The following is a 14410-nucleotide window of genomic DNA, read 5'->3' on the forward strand; positions in this document are numbered from 1 at the left end:
CATAATATTACAGAGGTATACAATTGAGTTCAATTGCCTTGAGGCACAATCTTGATTTAGAAAAAAAAAAATAAAGATGGTTAAATCAAAATGAAAATAAGTAAAGTAGTCAAAATTTAGGGTTGAGTTAGACCTCTCCCCAAAGCTAGATTCCAGCCTTTCATGAAACTTGCTAGATTTCAAGTGCGACCTGTTTTGCTAAAAAAGTAGGATTTCTGTAAGCAAACTCTGCCTAGTCAGTGTCTGTGGCTCTTTGCATGCCTCTGTCCATTTCAAAAACATCTGAATGAAGAACAGAGGCTGCCATGATATTGGACTCCTGTCTTAAGAAAGCTCCATGAAACTGTACTCCTAAATCTTGAGAAAGCTACCAGATAAATGTAGGAGTCACACCAATGTTAGTACTTTCCCTGAAGGCAAAGGCTGCAATTTGAGCATAAAATCAACCAGATTATGAGGGAGCAGAAAATCCATGCAAGGCAGCTACAGAAAACCTCTCTGCATGGCTTCTCATGGCTGCTCATGGGATTATCTGCTTAAACTCCTGTTCCTCCTCTGCTCCTGATGGCGAGGTTGGGTTGGCCATCTCCTCTAGCCTCTACCCCCACTGCAGGTGTTGGTTTCTAACAAACTCTTTCCCTTCCTCTCCCCCAGCCCCTGGGACTCTCACAGAGGGGCTCCTCTGGCTGCAGTTAAGAATGCACAGCTGATCAGAGAGCAAGAAAGGGCTCGATAACCTATGGATTGATGCTCCCACACACACTCTGTTGGGACTACCTAGTCTATGGTATCATTCTAACTAATTTATTTCATCATTATGAAAGCCCTCCTTTAACTTCTACTCCCCCACCTTATTGAAATGTATCATCCATTAGCCAGTGCAAGTGTAAGGTTCCTCCCCTTAAGATCATGGCTTCAAACCCAGAAATTGTCCTGTGCTGGGCTGGAATATTGTTTGGAGCAAGTCTCTGCTGCAGCAAATCTGGATTTCAACTTGCTTGCTGTGAGCTGACCACTCCCAAGGGAGCAAACAAGAAGATCAGGCAGATAGATAATCAGTGCTTGCTTTAGCAGGGTCTTTTGAGTCCACAGGGGTGTGGAGAGGAGGATAGGTGTTCTCCTGCAGAGCGTGGTGCCGGTGAAGTCTTCAAGGCAGGATCCCTGTGACAGGACTTCCTCCTCTGATCGGAACCGAGATAAGAGTGAAATTCTAACTAGAGGGCCTCTTCTCAAAAGTAAGATTTAATGGCTTCTAAATGATTGTGTATCTATCTAATGGATTTAGCCTGTGGCAGGAAAAAAGGAAAAAGAAAAGGGTTAGGAAATCCAGGACTGAAGTTAAAGCTACTATGAAGCAAATCTCAGCAAAATAAATGAGTACAGGTTCATTCTCTCCAAATTCAGGGAAAACAATATAATTGTAAAGCAATTTATGTTTAGCACATTAACAAAAATAACTAGAAGCAATTTATGTTTAGCACTCTAACAAAATAACTAGAATAACTTTATTCTTTCAGGAAGAACTGAATAAAGACCAGGACTAGGGCTTTTATTTTTGCTTACCCTTTAAGTATTTTCTCAAGACAGTACTAAATTACAGGTAAGTACCAAGTATGTAATGGCTGGTAACAGCACATAGTTCAGGCAAGTGAAACGTGTGCCTTGTCACAATATTGATGTGCTTTATTAAGGCATGTTCAGCACTGCCTTTGCAACAGTGTAAACATGACCATTAACCAGAGTGAAAAGGACAGGGCAAGTATGGCAGGCACAAACAGACAGATCATCTGCATCACCTGACAAAAAATATACCTTTCTAGCATTGAAAAATATCAGTGGTGTAAACAGAAAAGCTGAGATGAGTAGAGAGAAAACAAAGCAAATATGACCAGTGGCATTTGTTAGCTCTAAGTTTGGATCTCTGCACTTTGGGGTAGTTGGTAACACTGGCATGTGTCTTGTGAGGCACTTCATTATCATCTGCCTGCACTCTTCATGAACTGTATTTATTTTCATTGATTCTTAAATATTCATATTATCAGGTACTCAGGTTCTAAGAAAGAGAGATATAAGGCACGTGCTAAAGTGGGCTTATGTGTATTTGCACTGACTTCAACGCAATCCCCTTTTTTTTCCACTTCAGTTGCTGAACAATCAGTCCCAGATGGGACTGATCCCATGCAAACCCTGTTCCTCACCTCAAGATTTTGACCAGCCCCCATTGAAGATGCTGTGAATGATGGGCTCCTGTGCTGTCTTGTATAGGTTGGAGTAAGGTGTTTGTTTACATGCCTCCCAAAACTGGGAGCAGGAAAGAGGGAAATGCAAATATGAATGAAGCTTAAAGACATGTGAGCAGTTCCTTCCTCTCTCCTCTCTGAGAACTGCTCAACCCACAGCACAGAGCAGTTTCATGTGAGCACACTTTCAGAGACTGGCCTTCCAGATCCATTCTGGGCAAATGGAGAACAACTGGCAAAACTTAGAACAATATTATAAGCTCAAGAGCTCGTAGCACAAGATTGTAGCCTACATGCTGCATAAAACCAAAGACCAAACCTGCCAGGAGGTGCTGATCTCACACTCAGTTCATCCCTCCCCCTCTTTCAGTTTCTCAAAGGCTTCAAATAATGGTTCTGTCATTGGTGCAGGTTAGTGAGCACAGTTCCCCTTCTCCACTTGCCATTAGGGTCTTTCATGTCTTATTATCGAGGTGTCTAATCTTCCTGCCCTTTGTTGAGCATTGCAAGCCTTGTTGCAGCTGTTCTGTATGAGTTTAATGTAGCTCACTGGATAGACGTGGGGATGAGACTCTCCAAATGCTTGTGTTCTGCTTAGATGTTATCATGAAAACATAGCAGCCTTGACCTTTCACATAACTTAGCCAGCCATGAATGGTGACAAGCCCTGTCCCCCAGCTACATAAATTTCATGCCTGTTCATCAGCTGCTGTTATGCAGAAGAGCATTTTATTTCCCTTACTTTTGACATCTTAATTTTGTTGCAGGGCTTTCCTAGAAGCTATTCTTTGTATATTTTCATCCCCAGCTTTTGCGTGCTGGAAGGTATTAGACAACAAAGTGCTGCCTGGACACTTTCATTTGTAGAACATGAGCTAATTAGCACTTTTAATGGGTTTAATGGATTGCACCAGAGTCTTATAGAAACAATGCTTCTTATCTAGCTAGCAATAATTGGGAACACAAATGAGTAGATCCCATTCTTCCTTGTAATTGCATTAAATCGGCTGATGTCTGAGCTGGAGCAGTACCAATGTGAATCCATCTATGAAAGCTGCTACACCTTCCACTTTACTTTGTGCTCATATATGTTTGTACTTGTTTCAGTGAGACTACCCACATGTGCTGTTTCTACTAGTGTGCAGTTCCCATTATGTTTTGGTACCATTTACTGTTCGTAATGAGATCCTATGAGATGACACAGCTTTATGATGAAGAGCTACCTTCTATTTCTTAATCCCTTGTTATGCAGTGTTACATGTATTAGATGGTTTACATATTAGATGTTAATTAAAGGGGAGCAGATGGAATCTGTCAGCATCAGAAAGGCTGTGTGTTCCAGTTTGTGAGCCAGCAGAAGCAATCCACTGGTTTGCCAGGATGCAGCCCGCTGAACAAAACTGTTGTGTGTGAACAGACAATCAGAACTGCAACTTCTTTGACATTTAACTGCAATGTGATGGATTAATAATAAAGCAATTATAAAGTAGTTAAGGAAAACAGACTTGCTGAGCAGCAGCTGCTGCTTATGTAAGTATATCCTTGATGGAAAAATAGCTTTGATGCCGAACATGAAGTGCTGTGCAAAAATGCAGCACTTTTGCTTTTATTCACTACTGTCCTCCCACCTTCCTGCAAACAGATTTAATTCTGTGTAGTAAATAAACATCTGTGCAATATTTTTTCTACTGCTGGTGCTTCAAAATTTCTCTGTATCCCTCTGAGGCAAATGAACCTCTCAGTTTTCCAAGTGCAGGGAGTAAACTGAAGAGTGGGCTCTGAAATTGCTAAGTTACACAACAGCTTCTGATGGGAAGATGGCAAGTGGCAATGCTTCCAGGCTCAGCCTTTCATTCACCGAGTCCCATCTTTACTCAGAAACATCCTCAAGCATGGAAGCAGATAATTTGGTCCCTGTGGTGGCAATTGTCACTAGCCAGTAAGCTCCAATATTATTTATTTTCTCTCTATGAGTCTCTTCTCAGTGGTGCACTTGATGATACCTCTGTAAAAGGGATGCTCAGTGGCAGCTGTGGTAGTACATGTAGTGAAGCAAACATTTGGTCCCTTTAAAAATTAGATCATGAATCAACTGGTTTTTACAGAAAGCCCTGAGTAGTCTTCAGAGAATTCTGTGTGGGGATGAGCTGTGGAAAGATAAGAAGCAAATGAAAATAATGACTGGGTATGGGAAAGAAGGAAAGGAGAACTAGAGGAAACTGTAATGGATAAATATCAACATTTATGGGTATTTATCAAACTCCCAGTTTTGACTTTCAACGTAGTCCTACTCCTGTTTCTTCCCCCAGGTCTGGAGCCTTGGTTCACCTAAACCATATTTTTATATCAGCTTAGGACCTGGCAGAGAAACACGAACTGAATCTACAGTGTAAGAGAATGAAAGGAAGGAAAGAGGAAGGGAGGCTGTCAAATGGGGGATATGGCAAGCTTGTTTCCAGCTTTTCACATCCTCATGCAAAGCAGCAGTCTTCTGATGGTGGGATGCAGCTGTGGGAGTGAGTGTGGCCTTGTTTTTTGCAAATGCCTGGGGAGAATGAGGAGAGCTCTCAGCTGCCACACGTTCTAAAGCATGACTAGGCTTCACCTCTCCAAAACAAAGAGGTGCAGAAACAACATCAGAGCAAGCAGCAGCTTAGAGAATGACAGTCATGCCCAGTAAATGTGTTTATGTTGGTAGGAGTCCTATCTGGAAAGCATTTGTCTCATCTGGAGATAATTAGTTATGAAAGAAATGAAAATATATTTTCTGTGATCTGATGACATTGCAGAATTGCGGTATTCTACACTGTGAGAAATGCCTTTTTGTGTTAAAAGGAAGGACCAGGTCTTGATTCTTCTGGAAAATTCTTTTTAAAAAAGACTGTACTGTCTCGGGGTGAGTGAGCAAGATTTCGTGTAAGTAAGTAAGCAGCTTTCAAGGCCACATGTTGTATATGTTATCTCCTGTTTTACATTATGGTGGTGGCCAGGCTTCCCAAACCTTTGCATCAGGCACTGGCAAACAGAACAGGTTCAGAGAAAACTGGGGGTTAAAATCAGTGTGGCATTTGGTGCTGTGTCAGGTGCTTGGGGTAAATCTAAATTATACTATCAGAAAATAGTTGCATTTATTGGCCAAATTAGTGTGACATTAGTGCTTTTTATGTTTAAGAAGACCCACATGCTTTTTATGTTTAAGAAGACCCAGAAAACATGCTGATTGTCTTTAATCATATTTTTGTAGCTTGCAGTGTCTTAGTCTCAGTCATCTTGAACATAATTATTTCTTGATCACCTTGAGTAGACTTTCATTGTTTTGCTTTCTTTTTTTGCCATTATAACTGCTATAAAATCATTTGTTTTAAACATGGCACAGCAGCCTCTGCTAAATCTCTCAATTTTTACTGAATCCCATTTGTAATTATTACAACTGTTTCTATATTAACCTAATGCCTGACATGGATATATCTACTGTATTTTTTTAATGCTTTATATTAAGTTTTAATTGAGTGGCTACTGATATTTTAGATATTCCTTTAATTTTTCTGAATCAAAACTGTATATTGCTTTTTATAGCTGAAAGATTTCCTTTTCTTCCCTTCTTATAATGGTTGTAATTAAAAATATATATATGTCAAATGTTCATATCTTTTTTTTAACTAGGAAAACATTTTCTAAGCAATTATTTCTTTTATATCTGAGAAGTTGTATCTATTGGTCACCCATTCCTCAAACAACTCATACTTAAAACTGATTTCCAATTTTTATTAGGAACCGCTAAAATCTTTTTGAAGCTTCAAGTTTCAGATCTCTGCTGTAGTCTGTCCCCACCACACAGAAGAGCATTAGATCATAATATTCTCACTTTGCCATATTTGTTTTCTGTATTTTTGGGTCAGTGATTTTTGGCCATCAAACAGAGGCTAAATATTGAATTAAGATGTAAGGGATGGTGGAGGTAAGAAAACCACTTCCACCTTACATGTAATCACTTAAAACCTTAAACCATAAAGTGCCCTGCATTTACAATGTCATTGTAAGAGGTTGAAATGCCCTCTTGCAGTACACCTTTCCCCAGTTCTAACAGACAAAATTAGTTTTTCTCTTAATTTCAATGTTCAGGATGCAATCTGTGCTACCAGTATAACTTTTCTTTAGTAAGCTTATCCAGTTCATAGACAAATTATATGTCAAGTGCCCTTTAAGCTTCGGTGTGGAGCATGAGTGAGACACAGTAAAGCTGGATCTGGTATTTGGCAGATGAAGAACAGAAGCTTAGCACCAAAGGGCTCACTGAAGAGGGTCTGTCCATTTATTGACTGCATGATCATGGTTCTGAACCACATAGGCTGAAGTTGGAGGAAATTGTTCCATTGACTTGATCTCAGAACATGGACCTGTTGAACAGAGCTGCTGCTGAGGATGTGACACTGGCTAGAAGTTCCTCGTTGAAATATTTTACCTTAATTTCTTAGCAAGAGTTTCACATTAATTTTCATGTGCTGCAGAGCTACATTAGAAAAATGTGTTTTCCTCCTAAGATTAATGTATAATGACATCTATCCAAAGAATGCTTAAGTATTCACACTTCAGAGAAACTGACCTTTAAGCCACACTTAGTGAAAGTAAGCTAAAATCAGTACTGCATTCTTGTTACCAAGGACACTTATAATAATCTTCTTAATTGTCCTTGACAATCTTATCATTAAAGATCTTGGCATTAATTAACTATATAATGTCTCTTGGTTGATAAAATCAGCCTCGCTGTCACAATAAGCATTGTATTTCCAGGCATTCTTTGCAGGACTGTATCTATACCGGGGGTCATTCAAGCTACTAATGTTGCCTGGATGACACACAAACATTTGGAGCACTTAATTGTCTGAAAAGTGAGCTGAATGAAGGCAGTGGTGTCACTGTAAAATATGTTCCAACTCAGTGTTTCTTAAGGGAGCTTTTATGCCAAGATTAGTATCAATGTTTAATTGACAGCCTCTTCACTTAGTTAATTACCTGGGCTATTGTAGCAGAAAGAGAGAAACGGACAAAAGCATTTGTGAGATGAATCACTACCAATACAGAAACAAATATGTGAGTCCTGTGAAGACCTACAGGAAAAATACTGAGTCTCATCTTTCTCCTGCTAGAGTATGATCTTTCAGCATTTTCAAAGGAAAACCTGAATCACCACAATGGCATTGGTGGTTCAAAGGTGGCTGGGTTCAATACTTTTATAATTTTCAGATGACCATTAGGAAAGATTGCAAGTAGAAGGCTGAAAGTTCAACCTGTGGGCTCTGCATCAAAACACAATCAGAGAGAAATTGCATGTAATTCCATATCTGCTCACACATCACAAAAATTTTTACTTTTTTTTTTTTTTTTTTTTTTTTTTTTTTTAATGGGCAAACTAGCATTTCAAGTGTGGTCTGTAAATCTCTCATACCTTAATGCACTGACTGTGGTTATGCTTAAAATGTGATTGTGCACAAAGTCTTTCAAATACAAATGTGGGAATACAGCAATTTTATTGAGAATGCTTTCCAGAAGGCACAGTCAGTCAATTTGGTGTCTCAGCCTGACCTCTCGGGTGTGTATGCAGTACCCACCTCCAGCTGTGCCACCAGCAAGCACCAGCCAGAAGCACACAGCTGCTGAAGGAAAGCAGTTTATACCGTGGTCCTGTGTTAATTTTGCGTGGAACAGCAAAATTATCCTTCTGTCCAAATTTATCCTCCTGCCCATAAACAGAGGGAGACAACAAACTTTTCAGTTTTGGCAGCAGGATCTTGGAGAGCTGTGTGGCTTCCTTCCAATGACCATGGCAGAAATCTTTGGAACTGCCAGTGAAGAAATCCCTGTCCTCTCCTCTAAGCAAACCTATAGGAGCCAAGAGGCAAGACTAGAAATAGTCCTTATGTTGCAGGATGACAGTGTCTGTTCTTTTTTTTTTTTGTTCTGTGGTGTTACATAACTTATTTACTGCCCAGTTGTTGTCTGCCAGCACAAACACCCATATGATTTAGGCAGTGAAGTGGGAAGGACTATGACACCTTTTCCATTTGCTAGTGCCACTGTCCCTCCACAGTGAAAAATCAGGACATGATGAAACTGAACTCTAAAATCCCTATGGACTATCCTCAAAAGTCTGGAGATCCAGGGTAGGCCTACCAAAGGAAAAAAGATTTTTAACTAAGATACTTAGCACCAGAAGGTCTCTAATTCTGATCAAAAACAATGATCACTTGCAATTTTAGAAGACCTTGGCGCAAACACCACTGCTGTGAGCAACAGCTCAGCCCCATTAAGAGTCTTCAATGTCCAAGTACAGATTCATCAACTCCTCATATCACTTTATAACATGTATTTCTGGGGTGCAGTTTCACTACCAATTAACACTGGGAGCCACTGATGAAGAAGGAGTCCAGCTCTCCTCCTCTCTTGTCCAGGTTATGTGTCCTCTCTCAGGTTCCTGGTACCCAACTGAGTCAGGCTGAGCCATCTGCTGGCTGCTCTGGCTGAAAGCTGGCAGTGAAGGAGAGCAAAGCAGTCAAAGGATGAAATGTCCTTCTAGGGGAGAGCCAGCATCTAGACTGGCCTCAGCATATCATGGATCCATGTATTTGTGATGTTTGTGATGTGTCTAAAGGCAACCAGAAGTTCACATAAGGGTTCAATCAGAAGAATTGTTAATTTTAGTGGAGATCTAACTCAATCTGCCAGTCAGACTGTAATTGTCTTTTAGCACTTTTGCCATCAAGCTTCCTTAGACACAGCTTGTAATATGGAAATCGTATTACTTATGAAAATGAGCAGACCTGTATTGCATACTGTCTCCCTTGGTGATCCTTCCAGAAAGTCATTCTCTACAAAGGAAACAGGTGGCAGGTACTGGGCAAAGGGAGACTAATCACCATTACTGTTGGGTCTGAGCTGGATGCAGACATCTGCAAATCTCTGAAATGCTCATGCCCATAAAGCATCAGGGCATGCAATTTTTCCATACAGAGCACTCATTCTCTTTTTCCCCTCTGATGGAATACATCAGATTCCCAGGTTCAAGTAAATTCTATCTTATATGACTCTGGTTTTACTTCATGCATTTCTTTGCTTTTCCTCGTGATTGTCTTTCACCCTTTGCCAGCCATTTTGCAGAACAGATTTTACAGAACTTTGCATATTCTAAGGCAAAGAAAAAGGAATTGCCAAAATTTGGATTCTCAAGCACTCTCCTCCAGACTACCAGGAGAGAGCTAAAGTTAATGCAAGAGTTTACTCTCTCATGTCCATTTTCCAGAAGGGAAATATGAATGGTAGTGACTGTGTTGGGGGAAGCCCACAGCTGAAGAGAAGGGAAGACATAGGTGCCAGTGAAATTTAACAGTAGAGTAAAAAGGTCACTCCAAAGCTTCTGTAGCTGGATCTGAACAAGGTCTGAACAGAGGTTCTGAAGGCCACTGATGCTTGAACTCTGACTTGCTGTAGACTGAAATATGTCTTCCAGTTTATTCAGGGGCAGGGCTATATTTCATGGCTTTGGATACAGCTCACAAGCTTCCATCACCATCACCCTCAGCCCCTGCCAGATTTACAACTGAGGCCAGCTTCCTGTTATTTCAGGTCACTGTCATTTCATCTGCCTTTAGACACTATGTTTTCATAACTTTGAGGAGTGAATGCTACATTCACTATCTCAGCAGATATGTTTTCACCCTGACTGCTCATTTTGGAAGGCATCATATGTGTCGTAAAAGTGCATCAAACAAAAAGTGTATCAAAGACCGGGCCTGTAAAGATGTGCTTTTAAATGACCTGTAGGAGTAAGAACATCTTGTTCTGCATCAAGTTCATCCAGCTGGTTTGTGATATTGCACTATATGAATCAACCCTTTTCATGCCTTTCCTCATACTATTGTATTAGTCTTGTAAAAGTTCAATGACTCAAAAATGAACAAAATATTTTGAAATTACATGTGCCTGGGAAAATGTAAACTTGGAAAGTATGAGTTGGAGATAATAAGAAACTGATTTGTGGGACTTATGTTCAGGGAAATAAGTCACAATGAGGTCCAATTCTTGGCTATTTGTCCCTGTAGAGACAGCCCCTGGTAGGGCAGGGTGGTGATCTTTGTCCAAAAACTTGACTTGGCAGCTAACTGCAGCTGGGTGTTGGTTTCCTTGATGCCCACTGACACAGGGAATCCCTTGTATGAAACAATCTCATTGCTTAGTGAGTCAAACTATCCTAGGCCTTCTGCTTGTTCTCACTGTTGAGGTAAAGGAAGCGAAGCTCCAGAAAGAAAACAACTTGTGACTCACAGAGAAAAGGTGACAGAATGATAAGTAGGGCACACTTGACTGCTGTTTTCACCAAAAAAAAATCTTTCCTTTACCTAGTTCTGCTACAAGTAGTAGCTGTCTGTCTTTTTCGCTAGTTCTCCATTCTTCATCTTGCAGAACTTCTGCTGTTATTTTCTCTGGCAGGTTACTAGAACCTTGAAGTAACAAAAAAAGAGAAAAAAATAATACAGGGGAATGGAAAAAATAATCTGTATGGAAAAGTGCATCTGTTAGTCTCTGGAACAGTCTTCACAAGCAGACTCTGTAAAGGGTGTACTTCAAACAGAACAAGTCACTGGTCAAAAACAGAAAAGGCTGGAAGAAGATAAATCATTTTAAGACACTTTGTTTTCAACTTGTCTAGCCCTGCTTATAGGCAATGCCACCTGAGGCAGTTGCAATGGCAGTCACCATTACACCGCTACCACTTGGATCTCAGAGTTAGTTTCCCATAAAACTAGTCACTTAGAACTTGTATTTTTGCTTTGCTGGCTGTCATTTGAAACAAAGCAACACTGATATGTGCTTAGAATTTCTTTTTCTGAAGCCATAAAATCTAGACTTTTTATATATAAATTGTTTAATATTATTAAAACTCCAAAAGAGCACTGGGATTATCATCTCTGTACTATTTAAATACCCTTCCATAAAATGCTGAAGACATTAGTTTAAATTATCAATCATTACCAGGTAAAGCATGCATAACATCCTTGTTTTAGATTTTGCGTGTCACAGTATTCTTGAACAGTTTGCTACATGACAGATCTTTGGGTAGCGACTCCTGCAAGATGAGACCTGGTTAAAATAACAAATGTTAAAAAATTTTTGTAATTAAAAAGTTAAACAATAATTTACCATTGAAAGTCCCAGCAGGTACCCACAAGGCATGTCTCATAGGAAAAGCAGTATTGGTGTAAGCAACAACATAAAGCGGCACACAAGTCTGGGACACAGATGGGGATGCAGAAAGGGACAAAGTGGTTAAACTGTAGTTTTCATTCAATTGACTTCTGGTAGCTGAATGTATGACTGCCCTATGTATGACTGCTCTATGTAAGAGACCCCCTGATGTTCAGTGCACATGCTTGGTCCACAGTCAGTGCACGTGTGCAACAGCAACAGCCCGTCTGCAGTACAAATAAATTATCTGCTATGCAGAGAGCCACAGCCTAGGGAATTGGTGTGCCAGCCAAGGGGGAGACTTCTTCAAAGAGCAAAGGGCAGCAGAGCTTTCAGCTAACCCTGCTGCTTTTAAACATCTTCCACAAACCCAGAGTCCTGGAGTGTAGGTGTGTCTGCCAGGTCCTGTGTGGTTGCCTGCTCCTTTGCTTTTGCAATGAGTTAAGCTGTTGCAGGCCACATATCATTAGTTGGGATACCATCTAACTATGTCAACATGCTGTTGGCCATTGTCTAATAAGTTCTGTTGAGAGGTAGCATCTGTTGCCTCAGTCTCAGCTTGGCAATAACAGGGACATGTCTGCTGTCTTTTACCTGGCTGGCTTGGTCTCTGAGATGAATTATTCTCAACATTTGAGAATAATTTGATAGTTTACACCTTGAAGGAGGATTTTCTCCAGCACAAAATAACATTATTAATTCTCTTCTAAGATAAAGTTGTCTCTCTCATTTTTAGGAAAATTAAGAAGTAATTTAGAAAACTCTTAAAATGGGAAAAAGCTTTCTATTCAATTCAATACTCTGCAGAATCTGTAGACCTCCCCATTTATCCCATTGTACTTTCCATAAGGATGGAAAGTGCTCAGGCCTCAAGCCTAGCAGCTTCAAACTGGACCCATATAAACTAACAGACACCACTCACTACCTTTTGAAGGGTGAACGTTTACGAAGGATTGCTGTAAGTGAATCTCATCTACTCCAAGGCAAGATGAAAGCTTGAACAATTGCCAAAGATGAGCCAAGCCAAGGGGGATGACTTGGCTCTCACTGCCAGAGTCTTGACGGGGCCAAGGGAACTTGCTGCACACATATGGCAAAGCATATAAATTAAACAGTTTTTGACAGTGGCCACCAGAAAGCAGTGTCAGCATCCTGTCACTGGGCTCTGCCCTAGCCCCTTGTCACAGACTGCGGTGAGCAGCTCAGGGTCAAGGACACAAAGAGCCCGGTTACACCGGAATCCACCCGTGCATGCTGCTGATCATGAGTCCCCTTAGGTATGGCAAGGAGTAAGAGTGGAAAGAGCCTTCAGTTCTCAGTCCAGGCTTTTATTTTGCCAACTACTGGCATCTAACCATGGAAGAAAACACCGTGGCTTTTTTCACTTGTTTGTTTCCAGTGCAATTTTTTACAGTTTCCAGTGCAATGGAGAGTGTGTGAGGGCAAGAAAAATGAGGTACCAGCACTGGCTTTTGTGAAAACGTAGTCACCAGCAGCACTGTTTAGCATTTCACATCACAAATCTGTTTGAATCAGATACAAGCCTAAATCCCATGGAACAGGAGGCATGATCTTCCTGGGATTAGTGAGCACACTCTGTTGATATATATCCTAATTTTTGCAACCTGTAGCTTTAATGATATTTATGTGAAAAAAAAAAAAAAGAGAGAGAGAAATATAAATTACCCTGCTAATTCAAAATTAATAGCAGCTGAATGTACTATAATTTATCTCTAACTTGTGGATAGGCAGAAGATTCACAGTGCCAAAAATGCAGAGAGATTTTCCAGATATTTCCCACCAATGAAAGAAATGCCTGTAATGCCTGATGGTGGAGTTGCCTTACACCCACAGCCCTGCTCAGGTTGGGAGGCATGTGCTAGAGACAAGAGCTTATGATACAGGTGCCAACATATAGATCAGAATACACTTTCTCTGCTGAATCACCTGTAACTTCTCCACAGTTTTTAGCTCATATTTCTTGATAAATAGATTAGGTGAAGGATAAATATGTGAAATAAAGTGATGCTATTTACTTCTGTGTGTAAAAGATAAATGAGTGAAATAGCAAAATGTTGCACAAACATTTTAATGCCAGTGCTAAAGACAATGTTGAAACTCTGCATAATGCAAAACTGACACGTTCTGTAACACAGATGTGTGAAGAACAGACCTGTTATACATGCAAAGAGTAAAACTGACAGTAAAAGAAAGTCTTTGCAACTGTGAACTTTCAGGCTAACTGAAAGGGTAGTATCCATGCTCATATTGACACATGGGCAGCTGAGTCATGCACAGTTTGAGAGAGGTAGCCTAAAAAGGGCAGTCAGTCTGCTGCAGGCTGGGCTAAATCTTGAGGGCAAGTCTTTTGGCTGAAAGAACTGAGCATTTTTTACTGAAGAAGAAAGCGATGGCAGCAAGAACTAGTGTTCAGAAGACTCCTCTGCATCCTTTCATCAACTCTCTTGTTAAAGCCTGATATCTTCTTTATACCCACTTACCTTTTTAATTAACCTAATAACTTTATAGTTTGTCTTAAACTCTCACTAGTTTTCAGGAGACTTTGTTTCTTTAGACAAGGAATTTGGAAAATTTTGAAAAAAAAAAAAAACATTTGATCATACTAGATCATGTTAGTGCTCGATTTGAAGCTGAGGCTTCAATCATTTCACATGAAACACAACTGTGTAAATCAAGAGACACATCTCAGGCTGAGTGGTTGTCTAAAATAGGTCAGATGAATCACCCTCTGGAGAAAGGAGTACAGAGTGCCTACAGAGGCTACATAATTAGGGCTTATGACTTTTAAAGTTAATGAGATGAATCCTGTGCTGGAGAACTGTAGTTTGCAGTGTACTATGAAAAAGGCCAGGCATTGAAGGCTATGTACAAAACTGAGTATTTTAAATGCCCCTTCATCATCCCATCAG

Source organism: Vidua macroura, chromosome 3 (genome assembly GCF_024509145.1).
Source record: "Vidua macroura isolate BioBank_ID:100142 chromosome 3, ASM2450914v1, whole genome shotgun sequence".
Classification (NCBI taxonomy): Eukaryota; Metazoa; Chordata; class Aves; order Passeriformes; family Viduidae; genus Vidua; species Vidua macroura.